The sequence below is a fragment of the Eptesicus fuscus genome, chromosome 13 (genome assembly GCF_027574615.1).
Source record: "Eptesicus fuscus isolate TK198812 chromosome 13, DD_ASM_mEF_20220401, whole genome shotgun sequence".
Lineage (NCBI taxonomy): Eukaryota > Metazoa > Chordata > Mammalia > Chiroptera > Vespertilionidae > Eptesicus > Eptesicus fuscus.
The window spans coordinates 42,408,002-42,420,509 of NC_072485.1; the positions used below are offsets into that span (position 1 = coordinate 42,408,002).

A 12,508-nucleotide genomic window follows, 5' to 3' on the forward strand; every position below is an offset into this window, starting at 1 on the left:
CCCCCCACTGGGGACCGAGCCCACAACCCAGGCATGTGCCCTTGACTGGAATTGAACCCGGAACCCTTCAGTCTGCCGGCCGATGCTCTATCCACTGAGCCAATCTGGCTAGGGCTCAAGTTGCTTCTTGCTGTTGTTCCTGGATGTCTCTTACCCACTGAGTTTCTGACCATTTTTTGCCTTGCCCTGCCTCTCCTCTTAGCCCTAATTCTGTTGCTCAGCTGATTCCCAAATTCTCTCATATACTGTAAAAAATATTTATTGATATTTATATCAATATAAATATCATATAACATAATATTTGATATAACATTTGTTATATAAAATCATATAACATAAAAGTAACCTTTTTAAATTGAACAATTCAGTGATATTTAGTACATTCACAATGTTGTATAACCATCACCTTTATCTAGTTCCAAACATTAACATCACCCCAGAGTAAAGCGCCTTACCTATTAAGCAGTTCCTTGCCATTCCCCCTATCCCCTGGCAGCAGTCAGTTTTTTATCTGTCTCCATGGATGATTTATCTGTCCTCGATATTTCATATTAATGGAATCATAATATGTGACCTTTTGTGTATGACTTCTTTAACTTAGCATAGTATTTTATAGGTTCATTTACATTATAGCATGTGTCAGTATATCATTCTTTTAAAAAGGTTTTTAAAAGAAATTGTGGTAAAATATATAACATAAAATTTGCCATTTTAGCCATTTATTTATTTTTTCAATTACAGTTTACATCATTATTATTTTGTATTAGTTTCGGGTATACAGTGTAGCGATTGAACCACCATATACTTTACAAAGTGTTTTCCCCGATATTTCCAGTACCCACCTGTCACTATACATAGTTATTACAATGTTATTGACTATATTTCCTGTGCTGTACTTTACATCCCATGACTATTTTGTAGCCATTTTAGCCATTTTATTTTATTTTTTATTTAAAAAAATATATTTTATTGATTTTTTACAGAGAGGAAGAGAGAGGGATAGAGAGTTAGAAACATCAATGAGAGAGAAACATCGATCAGCTGCCTCCTGCACACCCCCTACTAGGGATGTGCCCGCAACCAAGGTACATGCCCTTGACCAGAATCGAACCTGGGACCTTTCAGTCCTCAGGCCAACGCTCTATCCACTGAGCCAAACCGGTTTCGGCCCATTTTAGCCATTTCAAGTGTACAACTCAGTAGCACTTATTACAGTCACAGTGTTGTCTAACTACCACCGCTATCTATTTTCAAAACCTTTTTCAATAGCCCAAATAGAAAATCTGTACCCATTAAGCAGTATCTTCCTATTTCCCCCTTCCTTCTAGCTCCTGCTAAACTCAAATCTACTTTCTGTCTCCATGAATTGCTTATTTTAGATATTTGTTTCATATAAGTGGAATCATACAGTGCTTTCCTTTTTTAAAAAAATTGTTGATTTTGAGAGAGAGGGAGAGAGAGAGAACATCGATTTGTTGTTCCACTTATTTATGCTTTCATTGTTTGCTTCTTGTATGTGCCCTAACAGGCTTGAACCCTCAACCTTGGCTTATCAGGAGGATGCTCTAACCAGTGGTCGGCAAACTGCGGCTCGCGAGCCACATGCTGCTCTTTGGCCCCTTGAGTGTGGCTCTTCCACAAAATACCACGGCCTGGGCGAGTCTGTTTTGAAGAAGTGGCGTTAGAAGAAGTTTAAGTTTAAAAAATTTGGCTCTCAAAAGAAATTTCAATCGTTGTACTGTTGATATTTGGCTCTGTTGACTAATGAGTTTGCCGACCACTGCTCTAACCAACTGAGCAACCCAGTCAGAGCCAATGTTTTTCCTTTTGTGTCTGGCTTATTTCACGTAGCATAATGTTCATAGGTTTGTCTATGTTGTAGTATATATCAGAGAACTTCATTTCTTTTTATAACTGGAAAACATGTATGTACACACACACTTTTTATTTGTATGTTTGTTGCAATTAGTTTTTTTATATTTTTGGCATCCCATTTATCTATTTTTTTCCTTTTGTTGCTCATGCTTTTGATGTCATATCTAAGAACCTTGCCAATCCAAGGTAATGGAAACTGTTTTTATGTTTTATTAGCTCTTCTTTATAGGTCATTTATGCATAAATAATTGTTGTATATGGTGTGAGTCTAATGTATTTTTAAATCATTGAATGTATGCTATTGGGGTTTTCCCAGTCACTGATGAGTGTTAGCTACTGTTGGCTTAAGTGTAGTTTATCACCATAGGTGCATCTTAGAAGACATTTCTTCCTCCTCAGATCTTATCCACTGATGTGCATTTGTTAGGTCTAGGGCTACTGTGTGAGTAAGGCCATTGACCTTCAGGGCTGCCAGTCAGTTGAGCGACACATCGTTATTATGTACCTGCATTGGGATGCTGTGCCATGAGCTTGTTTATATCTCAGTCTCTGAGAAAAGGGAGCAGGGTGAGGCTTGAATGAAACAAGCAAAGCTGCCAGGGACAGGGAAACAATGCTGTCAGGTAGCAAGTCTGTACTGAGCCCAGTCAGGTTCCCAGCCCTGTGTATTGCTTGCTGAGAATTGCAAAGCAGTAATGAGTAGTGAAAAGGTGTATAATTTAGAGACAGAAGCCTTGATTTCAAATTGGATGACTTCAAGTTATTCAGTTCTCTCTGAGCTTCAGTGTCTTCCAATATACAATGTGAATACTGACTTTTGTTTTTGAAGATCGGATGAGATTATGAATTGGAAAGTGACTTGGAAATTGTAAAATGCTGTGCACATTCAGGAATGTACTGGGGATTCAAGAAGACAGTCTCTGGGAGATTTTTAAAAAAGATTCTTTCCCTGACTGTGATTTATAATAAAGGTTTGGGTTTATTGACCAGATGGAGGTTTGGACTTGATTAACCAGATGGGTGTTCCTCAATTATTTTCCCAAATAATATTCCATGTTTTGTGACTCTTTAACATTTTTGTAAAGTACAGTTTACATTCAATATTATTTTGTATTAGTTTCAGGTGTATAGCATAGTGGTTAGACATTTATACCCCAAAGTGTTCCCCTGGTTTATCCAGTACCCACCTGGCACCATACATGCTTATTATAATACTAGAGGCCCGGTCCACAAATTTGTGCACCCTGGGGTCCCTCGGCCTGGCTGGTGATTGGGGCTGTCTCGCCCAGTCCCAATTGGGCCAATGGGGGCTGACTGGCTGGGGAGGGACCACCGTGGGAGGGCTCCAGGGTGTGTCTGGCCCGACTGGCCTAGTCCTGATCAGCTGGACCCCAGCAGCAAGCAAACCTACTGGTTGAAGCATCTGCCCCTGGTGGTCAGTGTGTGTCACAGCGACTGGTCGAGTGGTCCACTGAACAGTCGAGCGGTCGACTGATCGGTCGGACACTTAGCATATTACACTTTTTATTATATAGGATTATTGATTATATTTCATATGCTGTACTTTATATCCCTGTGACTATTTTGTAACTACCCATCTGTACTTCTCAATCCCTTCACCTTTTTTGCCCAATCCCCCAATTCCCCTCCCCTCTGGCTACGATCAATCTGTTCTCTGTATCTATAAGTCTGTTTCTGTTTTGTTTGTTCATTTATATTTTAGGTTCCATATGTAACTGAACTCGTATTTGTCTTTCTCTGACTGACTTATTTCACTTACCATCATAGCCTCTAGGTCCATCAATGCTGTTGCAAATGGTAAGATTTCATTCTTTTTTATGGCTGATGTTGTGACTCTTTCTTTTGCAGGTGACAGAAATATAACTCAGACTGACTTAAGCAAGAGAGAGGGCCTTATTGACTGAAGTAACTAAAAAGCCTAGAAGTAGATCTTCCTTTAGACACAGCAATATCCAGGGACTTGAATGATGTCATTTGGACCTACTTTCTTTTCTCTTGGCTCTGCTTTTCTTTGTTCTGATGTCATTCTTAGGCAGTGGCAAAGATAGATATCAGCTTTGGGTATGCATTCTACCAGCTAAGCAACCACTATTGAAAAATAATACCTCTTCCCTGCTGGTGCTGGCAGTCCTGGGTATGATTTTGGTTTGGGTTCTGTGCCTATTCTAAACTAATCACTGTGGCCAGAAGAATGCTGGACTTTTCTTGGCCAACAGAGTTACATTCTACTCATGGAATCAGAGTCAGCTCCCCTGGAACCGTGTGGCTTGAGAGAAGAGGAGAAGATCAAGGTGCATTTATTCAAAGAAGGGTTTTGGAGATTGGGAGGTAGTTTAAATTAGCAACATTTATAGATGTCTGCTACATAATTGAGCCATTTTTATTTTTAAAAAGAAGTATATTTCTAGTGTTTAAAACACAATACAAATAGAGCTGTTCTGCTTGAAGAACTAGATATTGCCAAGGAACCTGGGCGGGAGTTTGGGAGGCTGGGGGAAGGAAGGTCCTGCAGAGCATAACTTGAAAACTGCTACATAGTTTACTCAGTAATTATTTGTTGGAGGTGCAATAGTCCCCAAATTCTTTTTTCCTGTCTTCTTTTTTTTTTTTTTGTAGATGAGATAGCAGAGCCAGTTATAACCTGAGCTTGAGGATGCCAAGGACCTTGCTTATTCCTGACATCCAAAAGTGTACTTTTTTTTTTTTTTAAAAGAAGCCATGAGTCTTTCAGACACTTTACAATGTGTTGGTTAATGTGAGTGATGAAATATATTTGTATCCTATGCATTTTGCAAGGGCTCAGTATACTAGATGTGTAGAGCCTGAGCTGGATTTTGTATTGTAAACTGAGGGTGAAAGCTGCTTGCACACACCAGCCAGCCCATTAGACAGCCAATAGTTACTCAGGTTTTTTTTAGATATAATTTACATAACATAAAATTTGCATTTTAAAGTGTACAGTTCAGTGGTTTTTAAATAATTTTATGCAACAATCACCACAATCGAATTCCAGAACATTTTTATCATCCCAAAAAGGAACCCACTGAGTAGTCACTCCCCGTTCTCTAGCCCCTGGCCATTAATCTACTTTTTGTCTCTGTGGATTTATAGCTGCTTATCAGTGGTTATACTTAAGTAGTTTTCCCCGAAACTATTTTTTATTTGTTATTTTAAAAATAAAACTTTATTTTAATAAAATAAATCTCATACTGTAGAGGTTTTTTTCTTGTGCATTTTCCATTTAGTGATCCTTAAAAGGCAGTTCCTTTTGGATTTCAGTGTTTGACAGAATATAGCAAATACGTTTAACTGGCATATGAAAGAAAATATCCTACTGCATAGAACATCTCTCACGCTCCATAATTTATAATATTTATCTTTTTATTTTTATTCTTTAATACATATTATTTATTGTTAACAGTATTATAGATGTCCCCTATTCCCCCCTCCCTTTTCCTCTCCTGAGGACATTTTAAAAATTGATGAGAGAGAGAGAGAGAGAGAGAGAGAGAGAGAGAGAGAGAGAGAGAGAGAGAGAGAAGAGAGAGAGAAACATTGATGTGAAAGAAAAATGTTGATCAATTGCCTCCTGTACATGTCTGGGGATCAAACCTATAATCTAGGTATGTGCCCTGACTGGTAATTGAACCTGCCACTCCTTGGTGTATGGGACGATTCTTCAATCAACTGAGCCAGCCAGGGCTATAATATTTATTTAAAAATTGTTAAGGGCCCAGCTGGTGTGCCTCAGTGATTGAGCATAGACCCATAAACCAGGAGGTCTTGGTTTGGTTCCTGGTCGAGGTACATGCCCTGGTTTCGGGCTCCATTCCCAGTAGGGGGTGTGAAGCAGACAGAGGATCAATGATTTTCTCTCATCATTGATGTTTCTATCCCTCTCTCATCCTCTCTCTGAAATCAATAAAAACATATTTTTAAAAAATGTTAAGAAATATTTTGTATACAGGGTGTCCCAGAAATGCTTTGAATAATTATTATTTCCAATGGGTTAAATCAGAAAACATCAATTGAGATATCAACTGTTAAAGTGTACATATATGTATTTTTGGATGCCCTGTATATTGTTCAAATAGCATTTGCTGACAATTGAGTGCAGTTAAAAATTTACTATTCATGTACTATTTAATCCTATTTTTTACTGCAGCAAGAAGTAATAGTGTTTGACCAATGAATGATATGAGCCTTTCCCCCCCCCCCACTATTAAGCAGGAATCCTATTAAAAGACTTCTTAATTGGATTATGTCCAGATTTCAAACTTCAAATACAATTTATAGAGGTTTATCTTTAGATTTATTTTTTAGATGTGTTTTTCATTAGGACAGCTTTATTTCATCATGAGTTAATACAAGGATCAGCAAACTATGCCTGATTCTATAAAGAAAGTTTTTTTTTTTTTAACACAGCCACATTTATTTGTTTACATATTGCCTGTGGCTACTTTTGTACTATAATGGCAGAGTTATATATAATAATAAAAGCATAATATGCTAATTAGACCGGACAGCCGAACGACCTTCCAGACAAAGCCTGGGCTATGAGGGCCGAGGCAGCCCCCCGAGGCAAGCCGCCGTGGCTGTGAGGGCCAAGCCCCTTGTACAAATTTCATGCATCAGGCCTCTAGTTTAGTTATAATGGGGACTGTATGGCCTGTGAGCCTAAGATATTTAGTATCTTGCCCTCTACAGAAAATGTTTGCTGATTTAATATATTAAGGCACAATATAAACTAAGGATGCAGTTCATTATTAATAATAAATATAAATCCACATTTTAAGTAGTCTTTGATAATTTTGAATTTTTTTGCCAACTTATTTTTCAACCAATTAGTTCGTTTTTACGCTCCATAATTTATAATATTTATCTTTTAATTTTTATTCTTTAACACATATTATTTATTGTTAACAGTATTACAGATGTCCCCTATTCCCCCTGTGATGGTGAACCTATGACACACGTGTCAACACTGACACACGTAGCCATTTCTGATGACATGCGGCCGCTGAGGCAGCCGCATGCCGAGGATGAAACATTTGCTGCTCCTGAGGATGAAACATTTGCGAAATAATGTTTTTTCCTCAAAGTGACACACTACCCAAGTTATGCTCAGTTTTTTGGCGAAGTTTGACACACCAAGCTCAAAAGGTTGCCCATCACTGGTTTTTACCTTGATAGAGAGCTTATACTAGGAATAGAAGGATCAGCTTTGTCACTTTCTTATTACTGTTTATTTTTGTGTGTTATTTTAATATCACCTGCAATCCATGAGAATTTTTTTTGTGTGTGTTTTGCTCACTTATTTGCAATAATCCTTTAAAATCATTTATCTGCATGGTGAAGGTTGGTTTACTTGGGGGGGGGGATAAAAACTGTAATTCACAAGTTTGTTTAATCAGACATGCATTAACTGCAGTATGTCATAGTATCCTGGAGTCATTCCAGACATGATGTTCTCCCTCTAGCACTGTGGAGCTCCCCCTCTATTCTCAGGACACCTTGTGATAAATGGTATGGAAATATCTGAGGGCACATTGTTAGTCTGTACAGTTAATACTGATAAAGCATAATTCATATATTTTAAGGTTAAGAACTAATAAAGAGTTTTGATTTTTCTTTCTCTGCTTTCATTGTAAAGTCTCATGCATCCCACTTTGGAAATGACTGTCTTAATATATTGTTTGTGTAAATGTAGGCATAATCCCTGAATATAAATAAAAGGTTATGACATAATAAGAATTGAGCTCTAAGTCCAGCAGAGATTACCTTGTGTGGATAGTACTGTCAGCAGCTGCAGTTAGAGAATCTGGAAGCCAAGCAAAGCCTCACTTAGTTGTTTCACCTGATCTTGTCCTGTGTGGACAGCCTTCTCTCTTTCAATAAGATTTTATTTTATTTTTAATTTAAAAAATTTTAAAATATATTTTATTGATTTTTTACAGAGAGGAAGGGAGAAGGATAGAGAGTTAGAAACATCGATGAGAGAGAAACATTGATCAGCTGCCTCCTGCACAGCCCCTAGTGGGGATGTGCTCGCAACCAAGGTACATGCCCTTGACTGGAATCAAACCTGGGGCCCTTCAGTCTGCAGGCCGACGCGCTATCCACTGAGCCAAACCAGTCAGGGCTCCGATAAGATTTTATATCTGCAGCTAATTAAATCAAGACTTTAATTTGGGGTGGAGGACATAGGATTGTGTCTTCCTGCCAATCTGTCACCCACCAGAAACACTGTAGTGAGCAAAACCACCACCTAAAAGGGGGATTTAATTTGGGGAGTCAACAAAAGCTTAAGTATGGTGTCATACTACCTGGGTTCAAATCCTGGACTCCTTGATTTATTAGCTGCATATCCTTAGGTAAGTTTACTTTAACTTTTCTTAGGTTAAGTGGGAAGAATGGTACCCAGTTTATAAGGTTGATATGAAAAAGTAGGTAATCCATAAAGAGTGCTTAGGAGAGTATCTTGCACATATGAAGTGCTCAGTTAATGCTTGTTAGTATTTAACTTTTTAAAAATATATATTTTTTTCATTTATTTTAGAGAAGAAGGGAGAAGGAGGGAGAGTTAGAAGCATCAATGGTGAGAGAGAATCATTGATGGGCTGCCTTCTGCACGCCCCCTACTGGGGATTGAGCCTGCAACCTGGGCATGTGCCCTTGACCGGAATCGAACCTGGGACCCTTCAGTCTGCAGGCCGATGCTCTATCCACTGAGCCAAACCGGCCAGGACAGTATTTTACTTTTGAAAGGTTCAGATTTTGTCAGTGTACTGAGAATACTTATCTCTTCAAGCAAACTCTCTTAACAAAGTTCACAAGGCTGATACATAAAACTAGAATGCCAGTTTTTAAGTTTACCTTGACAAATAGAACTGTCACATATACTGAAATGCCTACGTTGGTATGACCAGTACATTTTCTATGTTTGGGTACCATGGAACACCAAATTCTAGTCATAAAGGTTATGGTGAACATAGGATCTGAATTAAGGGCGTTAGTTAGATGAATGCTAAAGTGACTAAAAATGAATGTTTATTACGCTTTCCTCTGTCTAAGAATTTCTTCGCTCACAATGCCAGACATTTACTTTCAACTTCTTTTGTAGCATGCCATAGATTCTTTCAGTCTCATCCATTCACTATGGACTTTGACCCTCAAGAGCTGGTGATGCAAAGGAGCAGAGACTGCAGTGGTGGTAGTGTATATAGGAAGATGGAATTCTTGGAGCAGCTATAGTAATGGTATCACAGTGGCTATATTATGGTGGCTGAGGATAGTGGAGGTTGGCAGTGGAAGCAGAGATATGTTGACCAGATTTGTTCTGCTGCCTGGTTTTGGGCATTGGCCTTGGTTGGCATCATCTCTGGTTTCCTACTTCTCCAGGTGAGAATGATCTTCTCTTTAAAAAATTAAATAAATTTTTTTCATTGATTTCAGAGAGGAAGGGAGGGGGAGAGAGAGATAGAAACATAAGTGATGAGAGGGAATCATTGATTGGCTACCTCCTGCACACCCCACATTGGGGAGCAAGCCCACAACCCGGGCATGTGCCCTGACAGGGAATTGAACTGAGATCTTCTGGTTCATAGGTCGACACTCAACCGGCTGGGCTCAGAATGAGCTTCTCTTAATAAGTTCTCCTTCTGCTTAAACTAGCCAGCATCAATTTTGGTTGTTAATTTGCTAACTAAGTTGCTCTTGGCACTAAAAACTCTGGGTGATACAGCGGCTATAATAAGTAGCCTAATACATTCATCTCACAGTAGGGATGGGAAGATCATGGGAAAGCAACTGGAATGCTTGGATTTTGTTGGCTACCTCTCTCCTTGAGAGTGCTAAGTTAGGATCACTGTATTCCGGGCCTAGAATTTTGCCTGGCATTTAGTAGGTGCTCAGTAAACCTTTGTGGAATGAATGAATGGTGAGCTTATTCTGCCAGTGAACCCAATAGTGTGTCTGTTAATATGTGTGCCTGTGACTCTGCTTTATCCCAGCTTTCATGGCTGACCAACCTCCCTGATAAAGGACAAATTTTTTCTTTAGATATGCTAATACAGATGTAATCTTGTATAATAGCGAAATATTACTGGCTTGGGAACTGTTCTGTCTTTTATTTTTTTTATTTGTATTTTCATTTTAAGTTTTTAATGAAAGTTGTATATAATATTACTTTATTCCTGCATCTTCTCAATTGTTTCTTCCTTGTATTTTCCCTTTTCCTTTCCTACTTGGTGAGATTTGGCTTTACGTTCAAGGATCTTTTTGCGGTCTTTGTCCAGCTTTAGTCTAGTGATAACCACCTTGCTGGGGTGAATACCCACATGAACAGTTGTACCATTAGCTTTCTCTCATTGCACTCATTCAATGTAGATGACATATTTCTTCCTGTAAACTTGGACTACTTTGCCAATTTGCTGCCCTTTGTAATGTCCTCGAACAACCTGAACTTCATCATCCTTTCGGATGGGCATGGATCAAACATTGTACTTCTCGCCGAAACCGGTTTGGCTCAGTGGATAGAGCGTCGGCCTGCGGACTCAAGGGTCCCAGGTTTGATTCCAGTCAAGGGCATGTACCTTGGTTGCGGGCACATCCCCAGTAGGGGATGTGCAGGAGGCAGCTGATCGATGTTTCTAACTCTCTATCCCTCTCTCTTCCTCTCTGTAAAAAATCAATAAAATATATTTTAAAAAATTGTACTTCTCTCTCAGCTCTTTGGAAAGAGGAAAAGACATAATCTTCCTTCGAATGTGGGAAGGTGCATTGAAATGCCTTTTACGGTTCTTGCTCCTGTCAGAAGTCACAAAGGGATTGAACTTCATTTTGACTGCTGGCGCTCCTACGATGGCTACAAGAGGGAAGAGACCCACACGCTCCTGTTCTGTCTTATAAATTCACTTGGCTTATCTGTGTTGTGTGGAAATTTTAGTTTAGCTTTGGGATGTGTGAGTGTGATTTTTGTGTGTTTGCATGTACATGCACGTAGAAGGGCACCTCACAGAGCTCCAAAATGCTGACAAGAACTTGCATTCCTTCCTGGTGTCACAGATTTCCTGGTGTTCTGGAAGCCATCACTTCTTGAGTCTTCCTCATGAGGCTATTGATGGAATAAAGAAAAGTTCATACATCCACAGACAGTTACACACACACACACACACACACACACACACACACACATATATAGAACTGTATTTAAATCTCAGATGTTCCACCTAAAAACTTTATGGCTCTTGGTAAGTTTCTTACAGATGTCCTGCTTTGCTTTTCCTCTGATTGTGGCACTGAGATTGGAAAAGACAGGAAATACGGCCCTTTATTTCCACCTTTCCTTTTTTATTTTAAAGCAGGCAGGCCTCTGCTCCAGGTCTTTAAGAAACTCTATAGGATCTGGCAACTAGCATCCACATTCCGATGCCATGAGGTCATTTGCTTATATTTATTGAGCTCATTCCTGGGTGTTATGAGATGATGGCTTTCAGAGGCTGAGGGTGCTGGGATTTTGGGATTTTGAGAGGTTGTGATGGCTTGTTCCCAGTTCATTATGTTCTTTGCCTCCATTCCTAGCCGAGTGTCTGAGGCTGGTGGCAGAACAGTATACCTGAGACTCTTCTCTCTTCGTCTCTAGAACACAGTGTTTTAGACTTTGGGATTCTCATAAAGTAGGGCTGGTGCTTTGAAATTAAGATCTGTGAGCAAACTCATCAAGATGTAGGGATCATTTGGCCTAGCCTTCCTGAGTTTCAGATGTTAGACCCAAGCCTAAAGAACAGTGACTTGTCCAAGGTGACACAGTCTGTCAGGGTAGAGTGAGTGAAATCTTTCCAAGGGCAAATTGAAATCCCTTGGAAATTTATTTATTCTGCAGTTTCTTGCTCTATTCTATTATTTATTCTGCAGTGACTTGTCCAAGGTGACACAGTCTGTCAGGGTAGAGTGAATGAAATCTTTCCAAGGGCAAATTGAAATCCCTACAAAGGTCAAACCCCATCTGAGACCTACTGTAACACAAAGCCAGCAGGGTTGAGAGGGTGAGGGATTTATTCTGCAGTTTCCTTCCCTGCATCTTGTGAAGAGTCAACACCTTACCTCTGGTTGCTTTGGTTTGCTCCCACATTACATAATTTAGAGTGGACCCAAGACTGTAGTTCTTGGTCTGGAACATACCCCAGCCCTAAATTGTATGTCTTTGGCTTAGGTTATCAAGTTTACAGACAATCGTGTGCCTCTGTGATCACGTGACCAGGCTATTACTAGATCTGAAGTTCTGGGAGAGCCTCAGCTCTTCCCCACCTCTCTACTCTCAGCAGGTTGCCTGCTCATAATTTTTCTGCCCATCCCCTTTTAGGTAACAGTGTGAGCAGCCTTAGCCTCTGGCCTCTTTTGTCTCTGTGCTGTATCAGGTCAAGTGAAAGTGCTTAGCATTTATGAGGAAATAATACTCTTATGCCTTAGGGGGGATTAAAAAAATTAACCTGTTTTGGGGGCACTTGTGTTTTTTAATGATCACATATAGCTCAGAGAAATGGGGATAAAACAAAAGGAAGGGGAAGAAGGCCTGTCCGTCTGTGGGCAACAAAGTGATGGCTGTAGCAGG

The 12,508-nt window shown here is 39.5% G+C and overlaps 1 protein-coding gene and 1 pseudogene across 7 annotated transcripts in view; one reads left to right on the plus strand and one right to left on the minus strand.

The window, feature by feature from the left end:
• STIM1 (stromal interaction molecule 1) overlaps window positions 1-12,508 on the plus strand; it is a 214,981-nt gene that overhangs the window by 66,184 nt on the left and 136,289 nt on the right. The gene's annotated exons all lie outside the window — the stretch shown is intronic.
• Window positions 10,049-10,400, minus strand: LOC103293553 (60S ribosomal protein L26-like; annotated as a pseudogene).